This window comes from Castor canadensis, chromosome 3, assembly GCF_047511655.1.
Source record: "Castor canadensis chromosome 3, mCasCan1.hap1v2, whole genome shotgun sequence".
In the NCBI taxonomy this organism is placed as follows: Eukaryota; Metazoa; Chordata; class Mammalia; order Rodentia; family Castoridae; genus Castor; species Castor canadensis.
The window spans coordinates 178,755,596-178,779,071 of NC_133388.1; the positions used below are offsets into that span (position 1 = coordinate 178,755,596).

Here is a 23,476-nt window from a genome sequence, read left to right on the forward strand (position 1 = left end):
ATAATATTTGTACAGGGGATACACTGTGATGTTAATGTATGTGCTTACAATGTATCTTACTTAGATTTACCCCTCCATCATTCTCCCTCTTCTCCCCTCCCCCAGCTAGATGTTTTCAAGCTTTATCCATGATGAACACGATGGCTTTCCTCTTTCTCAATAAACACTGTGCATTCCCTCTGTCTCCTTGAGAAGCCCTGCACCAGAATAGACCAGAACCTCCACTGTAGCCCTGACCTCCTACAGGTCCTTGGAAAGGACAGGAGCTATACTGGTGAGGCCTCTTAGTAATTCCTCAGGCAGGATTCCTTGGAACCTGTCAGTATTCCTGGAGCCGTTTTGGATGGGCCCCAGGCTTCAGGATTCTTGGGAGGAGTTCTTTGGCTCTTATCCTGCTGTTGACATTCCAGCTGAGGATTTCAGAGAACTCTTGGGGGCCTTCCATGCTTTTCAGAATCATCCAGGGCTGGCCTTAAATATAGGCCCAGCAAACTAGAATGATTTAAGGGGTGCTTGCAAAACCTCCCCACCTACTAAAAAGCTCCCTTTGGATCTTATTCCCCAGTGTTAATCTAGTAAAACATAACACATTTTTTGCCCTCTCTCAGTTGACAGTCCCAGGCGATGTGACTAGAGACACATTTGCAATCACATTTATCAAAAATCAGCCAAATGACTGCTGTTTTCCTGGCTATGGCATATAACCCAGGATTTCTTTAAAGGACAAGGGCCTTCCTGAATTGCTGCAGGCTGGGGTGGTGCTGTTTGAGCATAACTGAGCTAACAAATTATCTGGGATTATGGCAGTTTGTTGGGAACAAAGTCATTAGTAAATGAGAGACTGGATGATCCCTCAGGGGAACTGGCAGTGAAGTGAGGACAGAAAGTTTAAAGGGAAGAGACAGAAGTAGTAAACTTTCTTCTTAGGAGATTTGCTTTCAGATAATGCTCAAAGTCAAGGAAACAATGATTGTCCTTTACTCCTTCTATAAGTAAATGAAAAGTGGCAGGGATCCAGTTACTTTCTACATATACTAAGCTTTGAGTATAATTGTTTCCTTTTCCTGTGGGGTGATGTGTGTGTGTGTGTGTGTGTGTGTGTGTGTGTGTGTGTGTGCCTGTGTGTGTGTGTGTGCCTGCGTGTGTGCATCTGTGTGTTAGAAGTTGTATCATTTAGCTTTCTGTCACTGAAAAAGAAATATCTGACATAATCAATTTATAAAGAGAAAAGATTCATTTTGGATCATAATTTTGGAGTTTTTAGGCCATGACTCTGGGCCTGTGGTGAGGCAGTACATCAAGGTGAGACACTGTGTAGTGGAGCAAAACCATTTACATTATGAGCCAGAGAGAGAGGGTGGGGGGTGGGAAGGAAGCAAGAATCCCACAATCTCCTTTTAGGACATGTCCCCAGTGACCCAAAGACCTCCCAGTAGGCTCCTCCTCTTGAACCACCTCCCAATTACATCACCTGAAGACCAAGCTTTTAATACATGGGCCTCTGGGGAATACTTACAATCCAAACTATAGCAGAAGAGTTGACATATTTTTAAAGAACTTACAGGGTATCTGTCATTTTATCTTTAAGAAACACACTGTGTTCTAATTACTTGGGAGAAGTAAATAGTATTCTTATTAAAATCATTGAGCTTCAAGGAAAGAAGTTCCCTTGCCTGGGATCACAAGGTGATCAGATGTATAATTAAGAAAAGACTGTATGGCATTTGAACTCAGATCCCACTGGGCACTTTCTCTACCCATTTCTCTTGTGGGGGAAGATAACAGGGTCTGTGACTGGAACTGGATGATGTAAACTGAGGCTGTACAATCCAGCAACTGAAACAGATGGAAGACATACAGACATGGGGAACTCCGACCTTGGTCTTTCTCCCTGTACCTGGTACTCTAAGACTCTCCACTTTGGTTTTCTCATCTAGAAAACAGGGATAACAATAGATTATTGTTAACAATCACCATTGTCTAAGCTGATTTTATACAAAGCCTGGCAGACAAAAATGGTTTCTCTTTTCTCCTGCTTCCTTTCCTTCTTTTCACTTTGAAAAACAAATTTATCCAGTTGTGGTGGTTCCCGCCTGTAATCCCAGCATTTAGGAGCCTGAGATAGAAGATGGAAAGTTTGAGGCCAGCCTGGGCTGCATAGTGAGTTCAAGACCATGCTTTTGGAATGGCTGGGGCTTCCATCATAAGAATTTACAGCCTCTAGTTTAAGACCATAGGAGCAGCTGTATTTTTGAGGCTAACTTGTATCAGATCCTATGAAATTGAGTAACTCACAGGGCTATTGATAATCTAATAGGATTTTTGGGAAATAGAAAAAAGTAGCTTGGGGATGCTGACACCCCTTGGGAGAAGAAAACAGTGCTCTTTCTTGTGGATAACTTTGCACTGAGGCACACAACTAGCAAGCAGAATGTCTGCTAATTTTCAAGCATCATTTACTCCAGGCCCCAAGTGCAAATTGTACAGGGCATCAACTTTGAACTGTACATTCATTGTCCCTGATCATTCAATCATTGATAATTAATTGATATTGCCTATTATGTGTGTTAATTTTTTCCAATTATGAGTTATACTGTCAGAGGAAAGGATACTGAGGGGTTAAGAGGATTAAAGTAGCACACACACACACACACACACACACACACACAGAGCATAGTGAAATCTACCAAACGCTTTGAAAAGAAGGGGAAGAGAGAGAGATGGAATGGAAATAGAATGGAGGGAGTGAACTTACTCAAAGTATGCTTGTATGCCTGTATGAAATTATCAAAATGAAATCTCATATTATTAATGTATGCTAATTCAAAAATAAAATAAAATTTAAAAGGATATATTAAAACTTATTATATTTTGATATTTTTAATTATTTACTAGTCACACATGAATAGACAGATTAATAGAAGGAAATAAAACATTTCTAGCCCACAGGGATTATTCTGCAAATGATATGGGATTAATTGACTAGACAAGGAGAAAAAATTTAAAATCTTTCTATTCATTTCATAATAAATTCTAGATGATTAAAGATTTAAGTGTTAAAATTGAAAACATAAGAATACTACAAGAAAATATAGGGAAATATTATAATTCTGTTTGTTTTGTTCCTTATGTAAGAATAGGATTGATTTTGCTTACTGATCTGTGTCCTTTGCTTTTCTAAATTTACTTATTAGGACCAGTAGGTTTTATTTTTTGGGTGGATTTCTTAGAATTTTCCACGTAAACAATTATGTTAATTATGAATAAAGCTTGTTTTACTTCTTTTGTCCCATACTTTCTGTCTTTTATTTCTTTTTCTTGCCTTACTGCGTTGGCTAGAACCTCTTGTACAAACATGAGTAGAAATGGCAATAAATAACACCTTCACTGTCTTATGGGTCTTACAAGGAGAATGCTGGGCATTTCAACATTAACTGTGATTGAAGTTATGGGTTTTTCATAGACACTCTTTACTGTATTGAAGAACCACCTTCTGTTTTTTAGTTTGCTGAGATTTTTTTTACTCATTATTGGGCACTGAATTTTCTCAAATGCTCTTTTTCTGTATTGATTGAGACAATAGTTTTATGTCTACCAACATGTTATGATTTTAAAATATGAAATCAATCTTACATTCCTAAAATAAACCCCTCTGGGTCATGGTTATTTTTATATTGTTGAATATTATTTGATAATATTTTATAAAGGATTTTGTATCTATATTTATGAAGGATATTGCTGTGTAATTTTTAATTTTTATAATGATATCTGGTTTTGATAAAGATTATGTTAGCCACTACTTGTGTTTTCTGAAAGAATTTTAGGGATCAGTATTATGTCTTCCTTAACTATTTTATAGAATTTATTAGTGAGGCTCTCTGGGACTATGATTTTCATTGTGGGAATATTTTTAATAACAACTTTCATTTCCTTAGCAGGTACAGGTCTATTTTTGATTTTCTATTTTGTCATGTCTGTTTTAGTAAATTGAATTATTCAATAGTTTTTTCCCCCAATTAAGCTAAATAGGTGGATTTGTTGGTATAACATTAATATTTCTCTTTAAAATCATTTTTAATTTGAGAAATAGGTAGTGATATCCCCTTTCATTCCTGTAATTGTTCATTGTAGTTTTATCTATATTTGTATCTTAATCACACTTTCTAAAGGTTTAAAAATTTTATTAACATTTCAAAGAAGCAAAATTTGGTTTTATTAATTTTTACTAATGTTTACTTTTTGCATTCTATCTTCATTGATCACTTTCTTCAACTTAATTTGGATTTAATTTGCTCTTCTTTATCTAGCTTCCTCAGGTGGAAAATTAGATCATTGATTTCAAATGTTTCTTGTCCCTCTGCCTCTTATTGCACCTTCTGTTTTTCCTCCTCTTCCTTCTTCTTCCTCTTCTTGAGACAGGGTCTTGCTGTGATCTTGTAGTTCAGGCTGGCATGGAACTTGCAATCCTTTTGCCTTTGCCTTTCCAGTGTTAGGATTGCAGCTATGCATCTCCATACATGTTTCTTTTTTTTTTTAATTCTTTTTTATTATTATTATTCATATGTGCATACAAGGCTTGGGTCATTTCTCCCCCCTGCCCCCACCCCCTCCCTTACCACCCACTCCGCCCCCTTCCTCTCCCCCCCATGCCCTCAATACTCAGCAGAAACTATTTTGCCCTTATTTCTAATTTTGTTGTAGAGGGAATATAAGCCATGATAGGAAGGAACAAGGGTTTTTGCTGGTTGAGATAAGGATAGCTATACAGGGAGTTGACTCACATTGATTTCCTGTGTGTGTGTGTTACCTTCTAGGTTAATTCTTTTTGATCTCACCTTTTCTCTAGTTCCAGGTCCCCTTTTCCTATTGGCCTCAGTTGCTTTTAAGGTATCTGCTTTAATTTCTCTGCTTTAAGGGCAACAAATGCTAACTAACTTTTTAGATGTCTTACCTATCCTCACCCCTCCCTTGTGTGCTAAAGCTTTTATCATATACTCAAAGTCCAATCCCCTTGTTGTGTTTGCCCTAGATCTACTGTCTACATATGAGGGAGAACATACGATTTTTGGTCTTTTGGGCCAGGCTAACCTCACTCAGAATGATGTTCTCCAGTTCCATCCATTTACCAGCGAATGATAACATTTCGTTCTTCTTCATGGCTGCATAAAATTCCATTGTGTATAGATACCACATTTTCTTAATCCATTCGTCGGTGGTGGGGCATCTTGGCCGTTTCCATAACTTGGCTATTGTGAAAAGTGCCACAATAAACATGGGTGTGCAGGTGCCTCTGGAGTAACCTGTGTCACAGTCTTTTGGGTATATCCCCAAGAGTGGTATTGCTGGATCAAATGGTACATCCATGTCTAGCTTTTTAAGTAGCCTCCAAATTTTTTTCCAGAGTGGTTGTACTAGTTTACATTTCCACCAACAGTGTAAGAGGGTTCCTTTTTCCCCGCATCCTCGCCAACACCTGTTGTTAGTGGTGTTGCTAATGATGGCTATTCTAACAAGGGTGAGGTGGAATCTTAGTGTGGTTTTAATTTGCATTTCCTTTATTGCTAGAGATGGTGAGCATTTTTTCATGTGTTTTTTGGCCATTTGAATTTCTTCTTTTGAGAAAGTTCTGTTTAGTTCACTTGCCCATTTCTTTATTGGTTCATTAGTTTTGGGAGAATTTATTTTTTTAAGTTCCCTATATATTCTGGTTATCAGTCCTTTGTCTGATGTGTAGCTGGCAAATATTTTCTCCCACTCTGTGGGTGTTCTGTTCAGTTTAGAGACCATTTCTTTTGATGAACAGAAGCTTTTTAGTTTTATGAGGTCCCATTTATCTATGCTATCTCTTAGTTGCTGTGCTGCTGGGGTTTCGTTGAGAAAGTTCTTACCTATACCTACTAACTCCAGAGTATTTCCTACTCTTTCCTGTATCGACTTTAGAGTTTGTGATCTGATATTAAGATCCTTGAACCATTTTGAGTTAATATTGGTATAAGGTGATATACATGGATCTAGTTTCAGTTTTTTGCAGACTGCTAAACAGTTTTCCCAACAGTTTTTGTTGAAGAGGCTGCTATTTCTCCATCATATATTTTTAGCTCCTTTGTCAAAGACAAGTTGGTTATAGTTGTGTGGCTTCATATGTGGGTCCTCTATTCTGTTCCACTGGTCTTCATGTCTGTTTTTGTGCCAGTACCATGCTGTTTTTATTGTTATTGCTGTGTAATATAGTTTGAAGTCAGGTATTGTGATACCTCCTGCATTGTTCTTTTGACTGAGTATTGCCTTGGCTATTCGTGGCTTCCTGTGTTTCCATATAAATTTCATGGTAGATTTTTCGATCTCGTTAATGAATGTCATTGGAATTTTGATGGGAATTGCATTAAACATGTAGATTACTTTTGGGAGTATCAACATTTTTACTATGTTGATTCTACCAATCCATGAGCATGGGAGATCTCTCCACTTTCTATAGTATTCCTGAACCTCTTTCTTCAGAAGTGTATAGTTTTCCTTGTAGAGGTCTTTCACATCTTTTGTTAGGTTTACACCTAGGTATTTGATTTTTTTTGAGGCTATTGTAAATGGAATTGTTTTCATACATTCTTTTTCCGTTTGCTCATTGTTAGTGTTTAGAAATGCTAGTGATTTTTCTATGTTGATTTTATATCCTGCTACCTTGCTATAGCTATTGATGATGTCTAGAAGCTTCTGAGTAGAGTTTTTTGGGTCTTTAAGGTATAGGATCATGTTGTCTGCAAATAGGGATATTTTGACAGTTTCTTTACCTATTTGTATTCCTAGGCAGGCACTCTTACCACTTGAGCCACTCCAGCAGCCCCTACCTATTTGTATTCCTTTTGTTCCTTCTTATTGCCTAATTGCTCTGGCTAGGAATTCCAGTACTATGTTGAGTAGGAGTGGAGATAGTGGGCATCCTTGTCTGGTTCCTGATTTTAGAGGGAATGGTTTCAGTTTTTCTTCATTAAGTATAATGCTGGCTGTAGGTTTGTCATATATAGCTTTTATAATGTTGAGGTACTTTCCTTCTATTCCTAGTTTTCTAGGAGCTTTTATCATGAAATGGTGTTGGATCTTATCAAAGGCTTTTTCTGCATCTATTGAGATGATCAAGTGGTTTTTGTCTTTGCTTCTGTTAATGTGGTTTATTATGTTTATTGATTTTCGTATGTTGAACCACCCCTGCATCCCTGGGATGAAGCCTACTTGGTCGTGGTGAATAATCTTTTTGATGTGTTGTTGAATTTGGTTTGCCATTATTTTGTTGAGGATTTTTGCGTCAATGTACATTAAGGAGATTAGCCTATAGTTCTCCTTTTTGGAGGTATCTTTGCCTGGTTTTGGGATAAGTGTAATACTGGCTTCATAAAATGTGTTTGTCAGTTTTCTTTCCCTTTCTATTTCATGGAACAGTTTAAGGAGGGTTGGTTCAGTTCTTCTTTAAAGGTCTGATAGAATTCAGCAGAGAATCCATCAGGTCCTGGACTTTTCTTTTTGGGGAGACTCTTGATTGCTGCTTCAATTTCATTTTGTGTTATAGATCTATTCAGGTGATTAATTTCCTCTTGGTTCAGTTTTGGATGGTCATATGTATCTAGAAATCTGTCCATTTCTTTAAGATTTTCAAATTTATTTGAATATAGATTCTCAAAGTAGTCTCTGATGATTTCCTGGGCTTCCATGGTGTTTGTTGTTATCTCCCCTTTTGCATTCCTGATTCTACTAATTTGGGTTTTTTCTCTCCTCATTTTAGTCAGGTTTGCCAGGGGTCTATTGATCTTGTTTGTTTTTTCAAAGAACCAACTTTTTGTTTCATTAATTCTTTGTATGGTTTTTTTGGTTTCTATTTCGGTAATTTCAGCTCTTATTTTTATTATTTCTCTCCTATTTGTTTTGGGATTTGCTTGTTCTTGAGTTTGAGGAGTTTGAGATGTATCATTAGGTCATTGATTTGGGATCTTTCAATCTTTTTAATATATGCACTCATGGCTATAAACTTTCCTCTCAGGACTGCCTTAGCTGTGTCCCATAGGTTCCGGTAGGTTGTGTTTTCATTTTCATTGACTTCCAGGAACTTTTTAATTTCCTCTTTTATTGCATCAATGATCCATTCTTCATTAAGTAATGAGTTATTTAGTTTCCAGCTGTTTGCATGTTTTTTGTCTTTACTTTTGTTGTTGAGTTCTACTTTTACTGCATTGTGATCAGATAGCATAAACGATATAATTTCTATTTTCTTATATTTGCTGAGACTTGCTTTGTGCCCTAGGATATGATCTATTTTGGAGAAGGTTCCATGGGCTGCTGAGAAGAATGTATATTGTGTAGAGGTTGGATGAAATGTTCTGTAGACATCAACTAGGTCCATCTGATCTATTGCATATTTTAGATCTTGGATTTCTTTATTGATTTTTTTTTTTGGATGACCTATCTATTGATGATAATGGGGTGTTAAAGTCTCCCACAACCACTGTGTTGGCATTTATATATGCTTTTAGGTCCTTCAGGGTATGTTTGATGAAATTGGGTGCGTTGACATTGGGTGTGTACAGATTGATGATTATTATTTCCTTTTGGTCTATTTCCCCTTTTATTAGTATGGAATGTCCTTCTTTATCTCACTTGATCAAGGTAGGTTTGAAGTCTACTTTGTCAGAGATAAGTATTGCTACTCCTGCCTGTTTTCGGGGGCCATTGGCTTGGAAAATCTTCTTCCAGCCTTTCATCCTTAGCCTATACTTATTTCTGTCGGTGAGATGGGTCTCCTGTAAGCAACAAATTGTTGGGTCTTCCTTTTTAATCCATTTCGTCAAGCGGTGCCTTTTGATGGGTGAATTAAGTCCGTTAACCTTAAGCGTTAGTACTGATAGATATGTGGTGATTCCTGTCATTTAGTTGTCTTAGTTGTTTGAAGGTTTGATTGTATGTACCTAAGTTGAGGTTACTCTCTACTGTCTTGCTTTTTCTTTTCCTGTGGTTTGGTGCTGCCTATCTTTTCATGGTTAAGTTGGGTTTCACTTTCTGTGTGCAGAATCCCTTGAAGAATCCTTTGTAGTGGTGGCTTTGTGGTCACATATTGTTTTAGTTTCTGCTTATCATGGAAGACTTTTACTGCTCCATCTATTTTGAATGATAGTTTTGCTGGGTAGAGTATCCTGGGGTTGAAGTTATTTTCATTCAGTGCCTGGAAGATCTCACCCCATGCTCTTCTTGCTTTTAATGTTTCTGTTGAGAAGTCTGCTGTGATTTTGATGGGTTTACCTTTGTATGTTACTTGTTTTTTCTCTCTTATAGCCTTCAATATTCTTTTCTTAGTTTCTGAACTTGTCGTTTTAATGATGATATGTCGTGGGGTAGTTCTATTTTGATCTGGTCTGTTTGGTGTCCTGGAGGCCTCTTGCATCTGTATGGGAATATCTTTCTCTAGATTTGGGAAATTTTCCATTATTATTTTGTTAAATATATTGCACATTCCCTTCACTTGCACCTCTTCTCCTTCGATGCCCATGATTCTCAAGTTTGGTCTTTTGATGGAGTCGGTGATTTCTTGCATTTTCTTTTCACAGGTCTTGATTTGTTTAATTAATACTTCTTTGGTTTTTCCTTTAATTACCATTTCATCTTCAAGTTCTGAGATTCTGTCTTCTGTTTGTTCTATTCTGCTGGATTGGCCTTCCGTTTTGTTTTGCAGTTCTGTTTTGTTCTTTTTTCTGAGGTTTTCCATATCCTGGGTCGTTTCCTCTTTAATGTTGTCTATTTTTGTCCTGAGTTCATTTATCTGTTTATTCATCATGTTCTCTGTTTCACTTTGGTGTTTATACAGTGCTTCTATGGTTTCCTTTATGTCTTCTTTTGCTTTTTCAAATTCTCTATTTTTGTTGTCTTGGAATTTCTTGAGTGCCTCCTGTATATTTTGGTTGACCCTATCCAGTATCATCTCTATAAAATTCTCATTGAGCACCTGAGGTATGTCTTCTTTTAAATTATTCTTGTGGGCTTCATTGGGTCCTTTGGCATAGTTTATCTTCATTTTGTTGGAGTCTGGATCTGAGTACCTGTTTCCTTCATTCCCCTCTGGTTTGCTGTGGGGAAACTGGTTTCCCTGTTTTTTCTGTCTTCCCATCATTGTCTTTGGTGTTGTTGCTGTCCCTGTATTGTGTGCAATTAAGTATTTTCTAGCTTATAATAATAACAATGGTAATATTTAGAATGGAAGGGTGAGCTGAGATGGAAAACAAGAAGTTAAAGAAATGGGAAAAACAAATACACAGACTGGAAGGAGAAAACAGAACAAGGTATCAGACAAGAAGGTTTCAAAGGTATAAACAGGGACCTTTAGTGTACTAATCGACAGTAAGCTGAACAGACATTAGCGAGACAGAGAGAGGACTGAAAATCAAAAATAAAAAAAATAAAGATAAGAATAAAAATAAAAAATAAGTAAATGTAACTAAAAAATCCATATATAAAAATGTATTAAAATAAAATGAAAAAATAGAAAATTTAAAAAAACCAAAAAACCAAAAAACCTCCAAGTTCAAGTGCAATGAAGTTTCAGTCTTAATAATTTGGGTGTTCATCTCAGTCTCCAGTCCTGGAGATGTTGCCTCAGATATTGTTCTGTACTTGTCTCATCAAAGGGGACGCATAAAGTAGAACAAAACTACACACACACATGCTCAAAAAAAAACCCCCACCAAGTGTCCCAAGTTCAAATGCAATACAGTTTCAGTAAGTTTTTCAGCATGCAGGTGTAATTCGGTTGTTCTCTTATCAAAGGTAGGGAGAAAAAGAAAAAAAAGAGTCTGGAGTCAGTTCTGAGAATGGTATCTGTGGCTGTGGTTCGCCTGCCCACTGCTGTCAGCCTGCTGTTGCTGGAGGCGTTATTTATGCAGATCTCTGGGGTGAGCTTAGCACTCACCTGGCCCTGCAGGCGTTGTTTACTCAGAGTTTTCCTGTGTGTGAGCCTCTGCTACAGTCTTTCCCGTTTCCAAGCGCTGGGAAAGGTGACACTGCACCCGTGTTGCCAGGCCTGCATGTTTATTTACAGTTCATGTGGGAGGTGGGTCTTCCCCCCTCCCCTGTGCAGTTTTCCTCCCACTGCCACTTTCACAAGCTTTCCTGCTCCTGATTACTGGGCGGTGCTGCTGCTCCTGCCAGTCGCCATGTTTGTTTACGGTTCACGTGGGAAGTGGGTCTTCCCTCCTCTCCTGTGGAGTTTTCCTCCCTCCGCCACTCTCACAAGCTTTCCCGCTCCTGGTTGCTGGGCATGTGACCCCGCTCCCGCCAGAGCCTCTCTGGCCCACCCAGCTTGTTTATTTACAGTCCCGGGAAGGATTCCCTTCCCCCAATCTTCGGTGCTCAGGGCGCTCCACCCTCTTTCCTGCTTGTCTTTATTGCTCTTATTGCTTATTACTCAGTTTCTCTTTTTTCCCCAGGTGGAGGTTGGTCTGTCCAGGGGGCTATGCTGCTCAGGCCTAGGCTTGTCTGTGGGAGTACCACAGTACCGTGAAGCTCACCTGGTTCGCATCTTCCCAAGTCTGGGTGCCGGCAACTGGCGGCCCGTGGACCCTCCTGGTTTCTCCGTTTAACGTGAACTGGAGATTCTCTGTGCTGGCTGGAGGTGTGGAGGGGTCAAAGTTTTGCCTCTTCTCAGTGATTATGCCTGCAAACTGTGTCTCCAGCATCTCTCCAAGATTTCACTATAGGAGGCTCGCTTTCTGCTTCCTCCCTCTAGCTGCCATCTTGGAATCCCTCCATACATGTTTTTTTTCTTCTTTTTTTTTGGTGTGGAACTGGGGTTTGAACTTAAGGGTTCTTCATACTTGCAAAGCAGGTGCTCCACCACTTGAGCCACACCTTCAGCTCATGTTGCTTAGTTGTTTTTGGAGATGGGATCTCCAGGTTGGCCTGGAACTGTGATCCTTCTGATCTCAGCCTCCCCAAGTAGCGAGGATTGTAGGTGTGAGCCACTGACACCTGGCTCTGGCTTTTTTTTTTAAATTAATGTAGATATTTAAATCTATAAATTTCTCTTGAATTATTTAGGATTTCACAAATTTTTATGAATTTTAAAAAATTTTCATTGCCTCTCAAGTGTTTTTAAATTTCCATTGTGATTTCTCCTTTGACCCATAGATTATTTAAGAAGCATGTTGTTTAATTCTCAAATATTTTGAAATGGTAACAATGCCTCATAATAAGTCATTTTTAATGTAATTCTGTTGTCAGAAAACATATGTTTTGTAAGCTTTCAGTCTCTTGAAATTTAATGAGCCTCATTTTGTTAAATTTTCCTGGCATACTTGAAAGTAATGCCAGTACTGGATGCAATGTTCAATAAATATCAAGTAGCTAATGGAGTCACTCAGATCTTCTTAAGTTTACTAATGTTTTGTCAGTTGTTCAACCAGTTCCTCAGAGGAGTATTAAACTCTCCAACTTTTTTTCTACAGGAAATTTATTTTTTTTTACTCATTTATTCATATGTGCATACATTGTTTGGGCCATTTCTCCCCACTGCCTGCCTGTCCCCTCCCTCTCCCCCTCCCCCTCCTGCTTCCAGGCAGAACCTGTTCTTCCCTCTTCTCCAATTTTGTTGAAGAGAAGACATAGGCAATAATAAGAAAGACAAAGCATTTTTGCTAGTTGAGATAAGGATAGCTACACAGAGAGATTCCTAACATTGTTTCCATGCACAAGTGTATTACAACCCAAATTGATTCATCTCTAACTGACCTTTTCACTAGTTCCTGATTCTTTTCCCATAGTGGCCTCTTGTCAGTTTAAGATTACTATATTAGCTCCTCTGCAGTGAGCACATCAAACACTTTCAAGTTTTGGGTTTCCTACCTTCCCTATTCCTTTTGTATGCATTTTCCCCTTAGTATGCAACCCATGTCCAATAATATTTCTGCATTTGTTTTAGGTAGAGTCTGCATATGAGGGAGAACATGTGATTTTTGGTCTTCTGAACCTGGCTAACTTCACATAAGGTGGTGTTCTCCAGTTCCATCCATTTACTTGAGAATGACAAAATTTCATTCTTCTTTGTGGCTGAGTAAAATTCCATTGTGTGTAAATACCACAGTAGTGGGGCATCTTGGCTGTTTCCATAACTTGGCTATTGTGAATAAACATGGGTGTGCAGGTGCCTTTGTAATAACCTGAGTCACATTCCTTCAGATATATCCCTAGGAGTGGGATTGCTGGATCATATGGCAGATTTATTTTTAATTTTTTAAAGAAGCCTCCACATTGTTTTCCAAAGTGGTTGTACTAGCTTACATTCCCACCAGCAGCATATGATGGTTCCTTTTTTTCTGCATCCTTGCCAAAATTTGTTGTTGGTGTTTTTTATGATAGCTATTCTAACAGGAGTGAGGTGGAATCTTAGTGTGGTTTTGATTTGCATTTTCTTTATGGCCAGGGATGGTGAACATTTTTTCATGATTTTTTTTGCCTTTTGGATTTTTTTCCTTTGAAAAGTTCTGTTCAGTTCAGTTACCCACTTCTTTATTGGTTTGATTTGGGGGAGTTTAGTTTTTTTGAGTTCCCTGTATATTCTGGCTATTAGTCCTTTGTCTGATGTATAGGCAGGAATATTTTCTCCCACTCTGTGGGTGGTCTCTTCAGCTTAAAGACCATTTCTTTTGTTGTGTAGAAGCTATAATCTCCAACTTTTAAACAATTATTTCTTATTCTTTAGTTCTATCAGCTCCTGCTTCATGTACTTCTATTATAAAGTACATATACATTATGATAACTTTGTTCTGATTGATTAGCCCTTTATCATTCTGAAATGTCTAGGATTTAAGGGGAGTTTTATGCAGATTCTTCCCCACCCCTCTTTGTCATTCTGGCTCTCTCTTTTCTGACATTTTCCTTCTCAATCTCCAGTCTGTGAGATCATTGAACTCTGTCCTTTGGTACCGTATGTTGAGAAGACTGGTGTGGTTTTCCCCTTCATATAGTGCAAAGACATTGGTCACCATGTCATGCAGTGGAGAGTTCCTTCAGGGAGAAAAAGACTAACCAACTAAGTTAAAAGTAATGAAAGTAGCTTTTCTTTCTTCCTTATTTAGTTTTTTCTACTATGTCACAGCTAACACAGACTAATAATCACTAACTTCCTCTAGGGCCCATTTTTTAAGTCCCCATTAACTAATCCTAAAAACCCTTTTAATGAATCTGGTTGTGAGGAGGATGGTATTTTTCAATGAAGAAAGAAAATAAGGAATGCCCAAAATATCAACATACTGTGGTGATACATTGGGCATGTTTGTTTGTTTTAATCTTCAAAGCTGGGTTTCCTAGATCATCAATCGACTGTAAAGTTCTCCTATAAAATGGATATTAAATTACCAAAATATGAAGAAGGCATTCTGGGGTCCTTTCATTGCTCCTCCCAGGTTTGATAACACTTGTTTCTTTTCTTTTTTTGCTTAGGGAACTGGGTTTGTATTCAGGGCTTTGCACTTGCTAGGCAGGTGCTCTACCACTTGAGCCAGCCCCTCAGTCCCTTTTGATTTTGCTACTTTTGAGCTAGGGTCTTGTGTTTATGTGGGAGCTGACTGGACCATCATCTTCCTACATTTGCACTTCCATGTAGGTGGGATGACAGGCACACACCACCTCACCTAACCTTTTATTAATCAAAATGGGCTGGTCTCTCAAATATTTTGCCTAAGCTGTTCTTGAACCATGATCCTCCTGATCTCTACTTCTGGAGTAGATTGGATTACAGGCGTGAGTCACTGAACTCAGCTGATAACATTGATTATGGGTAAAATTTACCCAGTTGCTTTCTCAAAATGTCTAGTAAAAGAAAATAAACTATTCCCATTGTCAGAATTAGAATTTGGATTTGGATAAGCTCAAAACCTCTGTTTTCAGAAGCTGCACAAAAAAATCTAGTTTCATCTTCCACATGAAATCTCTTTAAATATCTGAAGACATGTTATGTACCTCTGATTCTTAGTTTTCCTAGGCTTAAACCATGCTTAAATATGTTCATTCCTCCAAGCCTTCTTTGCATGAACTTGTCAACTGTAACTGTTAAGCATTTTTTTAAGCCTGTGAATTGCTCTTAAGTCAGGTCTCTCACATTTTCATGCAGTCAATTATTTTGAACCTGTATAGAGTTCCCATCAGGAGGGTGATACAAATGGATAGGAATGTACTATGAAGAGTATAAAGTCGTTTACCCATGCAAATAATTGCCACCTCTGTAATTAACTGGATCATCAGTTTTTGCTTAAACCTTTCTTCTGGTTAATCCCACAGCCTTAATATGATAGAGGAGATAAAAAGTCCTTTGTTCTCCTTCTTCCTTTAGCATCTGCCTAAGTTGCAAATTCATTGGTTATTATACTTCTCCTTTCCTTTGTGTTCTTTCAATCTGACATTGATATGCTACCAATAGAATATTTTTAGCACTATGTTCTAAGTATATTATTAAAATGTCACCATAATTTTTTTTGGTGATACTGGGGTTTGAACTCAGGGCTTCATACTTGCTAGACAGGTGTCTCCAGTCCTATCGCAGTCATCTTAAAGATTGATATTATCGTGAACATTTTATTGAGAAAGAATCATAGAGGAGTTAAGCCAGTTTGTTAAGGACCCATAGCAAATTATTGTGAGAACAGTCTTCCTGGCTCCCAGGTTTTCCATCCATGCTGCCATCTTGTGCTGATTTTCTATTCTCTTTCATACTTACTTCATTTAGTTTTGCAATAAGGTTGCTTCCATTTTTCTTTTTTAATTAAATTGCAAGAGAACTCCCTAAGGGGAACTCAGGGTATGAAGTTTTGTGCCTTTTTAGTATCATGTACAGTGCTTTGGTTATATAGTAGGGTTTTTAGTAAGTGATTATTGGAATGAAAATTCCAATACCATAAATAACAATTGCTCTCAGGACCTGGAGCTGCTGAATCTATGTATGCCAGGTGGCTAACAACAATTTTGTGTATGTTTTTGAAGTCCAATTGAACAGGTTATTATCCAAGATTTGGATGTGCATATGTTTATAAATCTCTCTCTGTCTCTCTGGTTTACAAAACTTTAAATATTTTAAGAAATTTTGATAAAATTGGCTGTGTATGTTAGGCTGGGTGCCTGTAAGCATTGATTAATTCTTGTACTCAGGGTCTTTGCTCCTTATTAAACATAGCTGTGCAAATGAGATTAAATAAAGCAAACATACACCATAGAGGAAGCACAAACTAGCTGGTTCTATGTTAGTGATTATGCAATTATGAAAGTGTTTTGAGAACATTTATCCTACATATTATCAACTTCCCCCAAATTTTGTTTATATTTTCCGAACACAGAACCAGGTAACCATTTCTAACATAATGTTTTTAAGTTAAAAAATCAAGGCAAAGTTATTTGTTTTGTGCAGCCTTTTGGGCAAAGTTCAACAAATTAGGCTTTGACATTTTGGTACATGTTAAAATATCTCATGGCACATTAATAGGAATTGACGGTTTTTTTGACCCTACTCTTCTGTCCAAAAGTTTCAGAACTTGGCAGAAAAGCTTGGGAAAACTAAAATTCCACTTCTCTCAATATGCGATTGGTCATCTTAGTTTAAAATAAACAACAAAAAGAAGAATTTAAAGATAAGACTGTGTCTACAATATTTTTCCAAAAAAAGTTGCCAAGACTAGTGTAGCATTGATTTGTTTATTTAATTAGCTAGTTAAAGCAGGTAAGATGCAGACTAACTTTCAATGTCACATATTAAATTAAATATTGCTTTGAAACACATGGGCGTGGAGTCTGTAGTGCTTCAATGAGAGCAGAACAAAAGGTATTTACTTGATGATGCCTTGAAAAAGGACCTTTCTATATTAAAAAATTGTCATAAGATAGCTGATACTAGTGTCCTGATATTAAAATGTATGCCATAAAGATAGTGTGGTCTGTTTTCTTATCTTTCTTCTCCTTGCCTTGTTTTGGTTGAAACATATGGTTATAATGTTTGGCGAAAGATGTCTTAGAATACTTTATTTGATTCAGAAAGTGGTTTTGCAGCTGTATTTTTCTTTGAGTGTACAGGATGCTACCTGTCTGACTATTGAGGTATTGGTTTGATGGGGCTGACACTGGCTGCTATAATCATTTCAGACTCCCTGTATCCATGCCTTCTGTCTGTGTAAGAGTTGCTCACACTCCTTTGGGTAATCCACTAATCCTTAATTTCCTGCCTTCTTAGGGTCAGAGTTCTATGTATCCCACAGAATTTTTCATCTTGTATTTTACCAAACTTCTGCACCACTTACCTTCTTTTCCCTGTGCCCTAACAAATAATTGGTGTGCTAATCTGTAATAAATTAATTCAGACTGTAATGCTACATAGATGATAGTCACTTTATGTGTTCTTGTTATTTTGGAATTTGTTTATGAGTGATTGCTTAAAGGAAGTATATTCACTTATTCTTTCATATATATACTGTAATATTCTGAGACAAAACTAAAAATATAACTCAAGTGGATGAATTATATTGCTTTAAAAGTTCATAGAATTATGTTATGCTACATTCACTGAAATAGCCTTTGGGTCACAAAGGAAACCAATGCTTATGTGATGTTGCCAATGCATATTCAGTGGCAAATGAATGTCCCCAAATAAAAAAATAATATCATGTTATGAATTTAGCAAAATTGGACACACAGTGGCTCACGATTGTAATCTTAGCTACTCAGGAGACTGAGATAGGGATACTTGAGGCTCAAGGCCAACCTGGGCAAATACTTCATGAGATCCCATCTCCTAAATCACCAGAGCAAAATGGACTGGTAGTATGCTCAAGCAGTAGAGTGCCTGCTTTGCAAGTATGAAGCCCTGAGTTCTGAGTTCAAACCCAAGTTCCACCAAAAAAATAGGAAAAAAAAAAAAGAATTAAGCAGAAGCAATAATGAAAGAACAAAAATTTAAAAAATAAATGTAGCAAGTATTCAATGGAAATGCAGAAGTAAATAAAATAAAAATAATATTGACAATTTTGCCAAAACCTTGTTATTAAAATATTGCAAATTGGGCACATCTTTAGCTTATCTATTTAGGAGAGAAAAGTCACGTAGGAGAGAAGTCATAAATAGGCCATCTTAACACTTACAATGTAAGAATAAACAAACAAGAAATGTTTTAAGTTGAAAGATAATACAACTGTGGGTGAAAATGAAAATCTAAATAAAGTGAATAAGTGCAAAAATCCAAATACAATGAAAAAATTCATGGGAAAATATCCAAACTGGAGCCAAGAAGTAGAAAACCTAAGTAGGTCTTCAAATAAGAAAAAATTGAACAAATTGTACAGGGATCAGCATCAAAAAAAAGGAAAATAGAGTCATTGGATGTTCTTAGTAACACTGTTCACAGGGTCTTATAGATTAGTCTTATGCTTCTTAGGCTATCATAAAACAATGAAAATATGGAAATCTTTCTAATTTATTTTATGACTCTAGAGTCATTACCAATATTGTTTAAGAAAACCATAAATTTGCTATGCAGATTTGACATTATATAAAAACTATACTATGTGGATACAATGAAGATGAGTGAGCTTGGGAGGAGGGCCCTCTCGGGAGGCTTTAGACTCTGGAATATGTCTGATTGCCAGTTGTTCAAAAAAAGATTCTTTGGTAATCCAGGGCTTCAGTGGGCTGCACAAATTCAGTGCAAGACTAAGAATGAAGGCATGAGCACACTCCGTTCAGAAGTCTTGCACAGATGAACAGAGTCTTGGAATCCCTGAGACACACCATGTCCAACTCTGGCCTCGCAGGGACCCAGCTCTAGTATTCAAAGCCTTGGATGTTACACCAGTGTTACAGGAATTTGGGTAAAGCAATCAGCAGCAAAGGGTTATGTTCCTGTGTGAAGGCACAAGCTGAGGCCATCTCTTGGACCTCTTTTTTTGTGTTATGTAATCCTCCAAGGGAGAAGTTGTTTTGACAGCATTTAGTGCTGCTTAAGTAGAGCAGAGGCCCAATGAGAGGCAGCTCTAGAGGTCCTGATCAAGTCCCTCTTCAATGGCCCCTCTTGCAGAATCACCAAGGAATTCACTAATTAGGGGAATGTTCAAGAAGCAGTCACCTTCCTGAATGGCACTTTAGATGTGCTGAGGACACCGACATCAGCACTGCAGCATCTCCATTGGAGTCAAATGTAGAGAAGACCACATTTGGAAATTAAGGATCTGGTGTCAATTGTCTAACTTTTGTACTGGAAGCCTCAAAACTCTCCTGAAGCAAAGTGTTCCAAATAGAAGGACATTTCTACAATTCCCAGATGTCTGATGAAAAAGTATTCAGCTACAAGATCCTGGACTAGATCACTAGGGAACAATAATAGCCCTGAGGGATGCTAATAGGAATGCAGACAATTGTGACCACATAGTTTTAGCTGAGAATGAAGACTCTGTGGGAACCAGAGTGGAGCTCATACATGTTACATTGTGGCAAAGAATTTATCTACGTTTGTCCATGCCCTGAGATTTTGAATAAGGCTGAGTATAAAGGTGATGGACTAATTAATCTGTCAGAGAACATTTTTGAGGCAGGATACAACATTCAGCTGTGACATGATTATTGCTAACTGCTTTCAGCTAGGTTTACAGTGAGGATTGAAACAAAAAGCAGAAGAGAAAGATTGAAAAAAAACTTTGGTCAGTAAAGCCCTGTAAAGTTGGGGCTAAGAAAGGCATGGTCTCTGAAGAGATTAGCGCCATTAAAGAGAAATCAGGTACTCTGCACTGAGGTGATAGGAAAAATGTCTTGAGAACATCTCGTGATTGGCAAGAGCTACAGGGTCATAGAAGCTTCCACTCAGATTTTAATGGAAGGCCTGGAAGGCCAGGTAATTTATGGTAGATCAGAATCCCTGCAGAGGTCAATGTGTGAAGCTGGAAGGGTGAAGACCAAGCTCCACTGGAGACCCCAGGATGTTGGAGATGCCAGTAACATGGAACACCTGCTGAGAAAAGCCACAAGCAATGAATACAGCCAGCTTAGAAGAGAGGAAGTGTGGGCTGAAACGGCCGAGGCCATGGTGGGGGGGCTGCCCAAGCCCGTTGGAACTCATATCAGAACACCAGCATCAGGCGAGGATGCTGGTCATGGAGCTGTAGCATTTGGAGTTTTCCCTGCAGGGTTTTGGTCTTGCTTTAGTTTCATCTGGTCTGGCTTTTTGCCTCCATTCCTCCCTTTTGAAATGAGAATGTTTACTCTGTGCCATTTTATCTTGGAACTATGTAACTTTCTTTTTGATTTTGTAGTGGGTCACAGCTAAGAGTTTGCCTTGGGTCTCAGAGGAGACTTTGAACTTAGGCAATTGAACAGTGTTAGAACTGTTAAGACTATTGGAACACATGAAAGTAGATTGAATTCATTTTGCATTATGAGATGGACATGAGTCTAGAGTGGAATGTTATGGTTTAAGGAGATGTGTTTGAGTGTCAGGTTGTCAAGGTGGACTTTTGATGGTTAATTTTGATTGTCACCTTGATTGGATTTAGAAATGCCTAGGAGATTAGTAAAGCATACCTTTGCGTATGTCTCTGAGAGTATTTTCAGAGAGGCTATCATAAGGGTTCTGGCCTAACTAGTGATGAATTCAAAATTTGAATACATTTTTGGGAGTGATAGAAGGTTTCCTGGTTGGTTGGGGGAAGTAGTTCACTGGAGGTGTTTCCCTAGGGTTATTTCTTGTCCTGGCACTTTCCTGTATTCATTTTTCTCTGCTTCCTGGTTGCCACTATGTGAACTGCTCTGTTCCACCATGCCCTCTCTGCCATATTAGATTGACACTTCTGAAACCATGAGACAAAATAAATAATTCTTCCCCTTAAGTTGTTCACTCAGGTAGTTTGGATGCAACTATGCAAAACTAACTAATAAACTTACTATGCAAATCAAATTAAAATGATTTTGTCATAATCACATTTTACCTATCAAATTAAAGTATTCTGGAAACCATGCCTTGTTTGGTGGAGGAGATGAGCAAGTACTTGTGCAAGATGCTGATGGGTGGAAACCAGTATAACTTCCCAAAGAGCACTTTGTACACATGCTGTAAAAACATTAAAAACATGCATCTTGTTTTGCCCATCAGTTCCTTAATTATGAATTCAGCCAAAGTAAGTCAATAATCATATACCCAAAGAGACACGATTAGGATGTTTGTTACAGTGTTCTATGAGTGGGGGAAATGTGGAAACAACCTAAAGTTCCAGATGAGGATAAACAAGTTGAAAGACTGCCAAATATATCGTAAAAGGACATTTACCATGATTTGGAAATTCTTTAGTAAAGAAAAAGTAGCAAAAATTTAATACTTTTTGTTATGTTTTCTTGTATTAAAAGTCATTAATTTTGTAATCAGAGCAAGAAAGCATATTCTAAAGGATAATGAAAGTGATATGAAGGGTGGTATTGTGGAAATGTTTTCATAAATTGTTACCTTGTCTGATCATGCCTGTGTGGGTTACAGTCCTGTTTCCTGAGCTCATAGCTATGTGACTCAAGTGACTTTTCTGGCCTCTTTGTGCTCATCTGTAAATCAGTGCTAGAATCATGCCTACTTCAAAGGGTGCTGTGAAGATTAAAGGAGCTTACATGGGTGAAGTATTTAGAGTAATCCTCCCATACAGCAAGGGCTCAATAAATTTTATGGTGAATAAAGTACAGAGACCTTTTTTGGATGAACCATGTGGAAAGTTCTACTTAGCTTTCAGGATCAGGAAAGCAAATGGATCTTCAGGAAAAAAAAAGGTTTAAAAATTTAATTTAATAATATATTGTTTTAAAACTTAGATTGCTCTCATATTTCTTTGGCTTTTATGTATAAGTTTAGGACCACATTCACACTCACCTCTACTAACTCTACAGGACTAGGTACATTTTTTGATATGCATTCATTATTGTGTTATTTTTCTATTAGAGCTATCAGTGAAATACAGAATACTCAGTTAAATTTTAATGTCAGATAAATAGTGAATGATATTTTTGGTACTGAGTATGTCTCAAATATTGAATGAACATTCTTACAGTGAAAATTTGTTATTTGCTGTTTATCTGATTTAAAATTTAAGTTGAGTCCTATATTTTATGTGTGAAATCTATCAACTATACCTTATACATTGTGTTTATGTATTACAAATTTGCCTCGGATCCTATGTGGACAAATTGGAGAAGAAATAAATGATAGAGTGAAAAAGTGAATAAATTTATGAATGAAGACACATTCTGGGAAGGAGAAAACTTTGAGACATCTTATTCTCTAAGGAAAGAATTCAGAATTTCTCTTCTGCAATGAAATAGAATTGTAGTTTGTAGTTTAAATTTAAACCAAACATGTCCCTTTCTGCTTCTGTCATTCCCTCCCTCATTCCTTCCCCTTCTCTTTTTCCTTCCTTTCCTTTCTTTTTCTGTTTTTTCTTCCTTATCTTCTTTTTTCCTTTTCTCTTTTTTATAGCTCTTCCTTTGTTGATATTTTAATGAAAAAGGAAAAATTTGGAAGAGTTTTAGATTCATATATATCCTGAAAAAAGAGCAATGAGAAAAGATTAGAGGATTAGATTAAAGGATTCATCCCAACAAAGGGAAAACTGATTAGCGATTTAATATTAGCACAAAGTAGTTTTTGGAAATTCTCTTGATCACTAGTAATAAGTACCTATATATTTGTATTTTGTAAGCCATGTATGGCAACAGGAGGAGTTTTGACTATATGTAATAAGTATGGGAGGAACACAGGACTGGAAAGAGTATTGTTTCACCATCATAAGAAAGGGATTACTGTAGAATGTAGAAAAATAGAGGAGATGAACCAATTGGGGTTATGATCCATATATACGTGGAAATGCCACAAGGAAACTTCTTGTGTAGCTACCTTTATCTCAAACAAGCAAAAATGTAATTTTTTCCCCTTTTTTCTTCTACAAAATTAGGAACAGGAGGGCAGAACAGGTCCTGCTGGGGGAAGAAGTTGGTACCAGTGGGAGGAGGGGACATGGTAGGGAAAGAGGGTAGGAGGTCACATGAATATAGTGCAAAAACTGTGTACATATGTATGTAAATGCAAAAATGATACCTGTTGAAATTACTCCAGGAAAGGGGGAGAGGGGGATAAAGGAGAATGATGGAGGGGGTGAATTCAAGCATGATATATTTGATACATTGTAAGGACTTTTTTAAATGCCACAATGTACCCATCCAGCACAACAATAAAAAATATATTGTTCCAGGTAAATTTGTAGAATTTTACCTATTCAGGATATTCACTATGTAATTTGTTGTCATTTATATCCTTACGGGGGAGTCACAAGTAGAGTTTAAACTTCTCTCCAAAATGACAAATTTTACTTCCATTTACAGCACCTTTAAAAGAGTCATTCTTTCATCAGTTTGTATTTTACCATTAGGGAATTAATTACTTCCTGACAAT

The 23,476-nt window shown here is 37.4% G+C and overlaps 1 protein-coding gene across 6 annotated transcripts in view; it reads left to right on the forward strand.

Moving 5' to 3' along the window:
- The window catches only part of Col14a1 (collagen type XIV alpha 1 chain), a 277,904-nt gene that overhangs the window by 72,559 nt on the left and 181,869 nt on the right, over positions 1–23,476 (forward strand). Inside the window, exon 2 of one of the 6 annotated variants that reach the window (XM_074069129.1) lies at positions 11,460–11,644. The exons of the other annotated variants lie outside the window; for them this stretch is intronic. The gene's annotated coding sequence lies outside the window, so the exon portion shown is untranslated. The remainder of the gene's footprint in view (positions 1–11,459; positions 11,645–23,476) is intronic. 6 annotated transcript variants of the gene reach the window in all.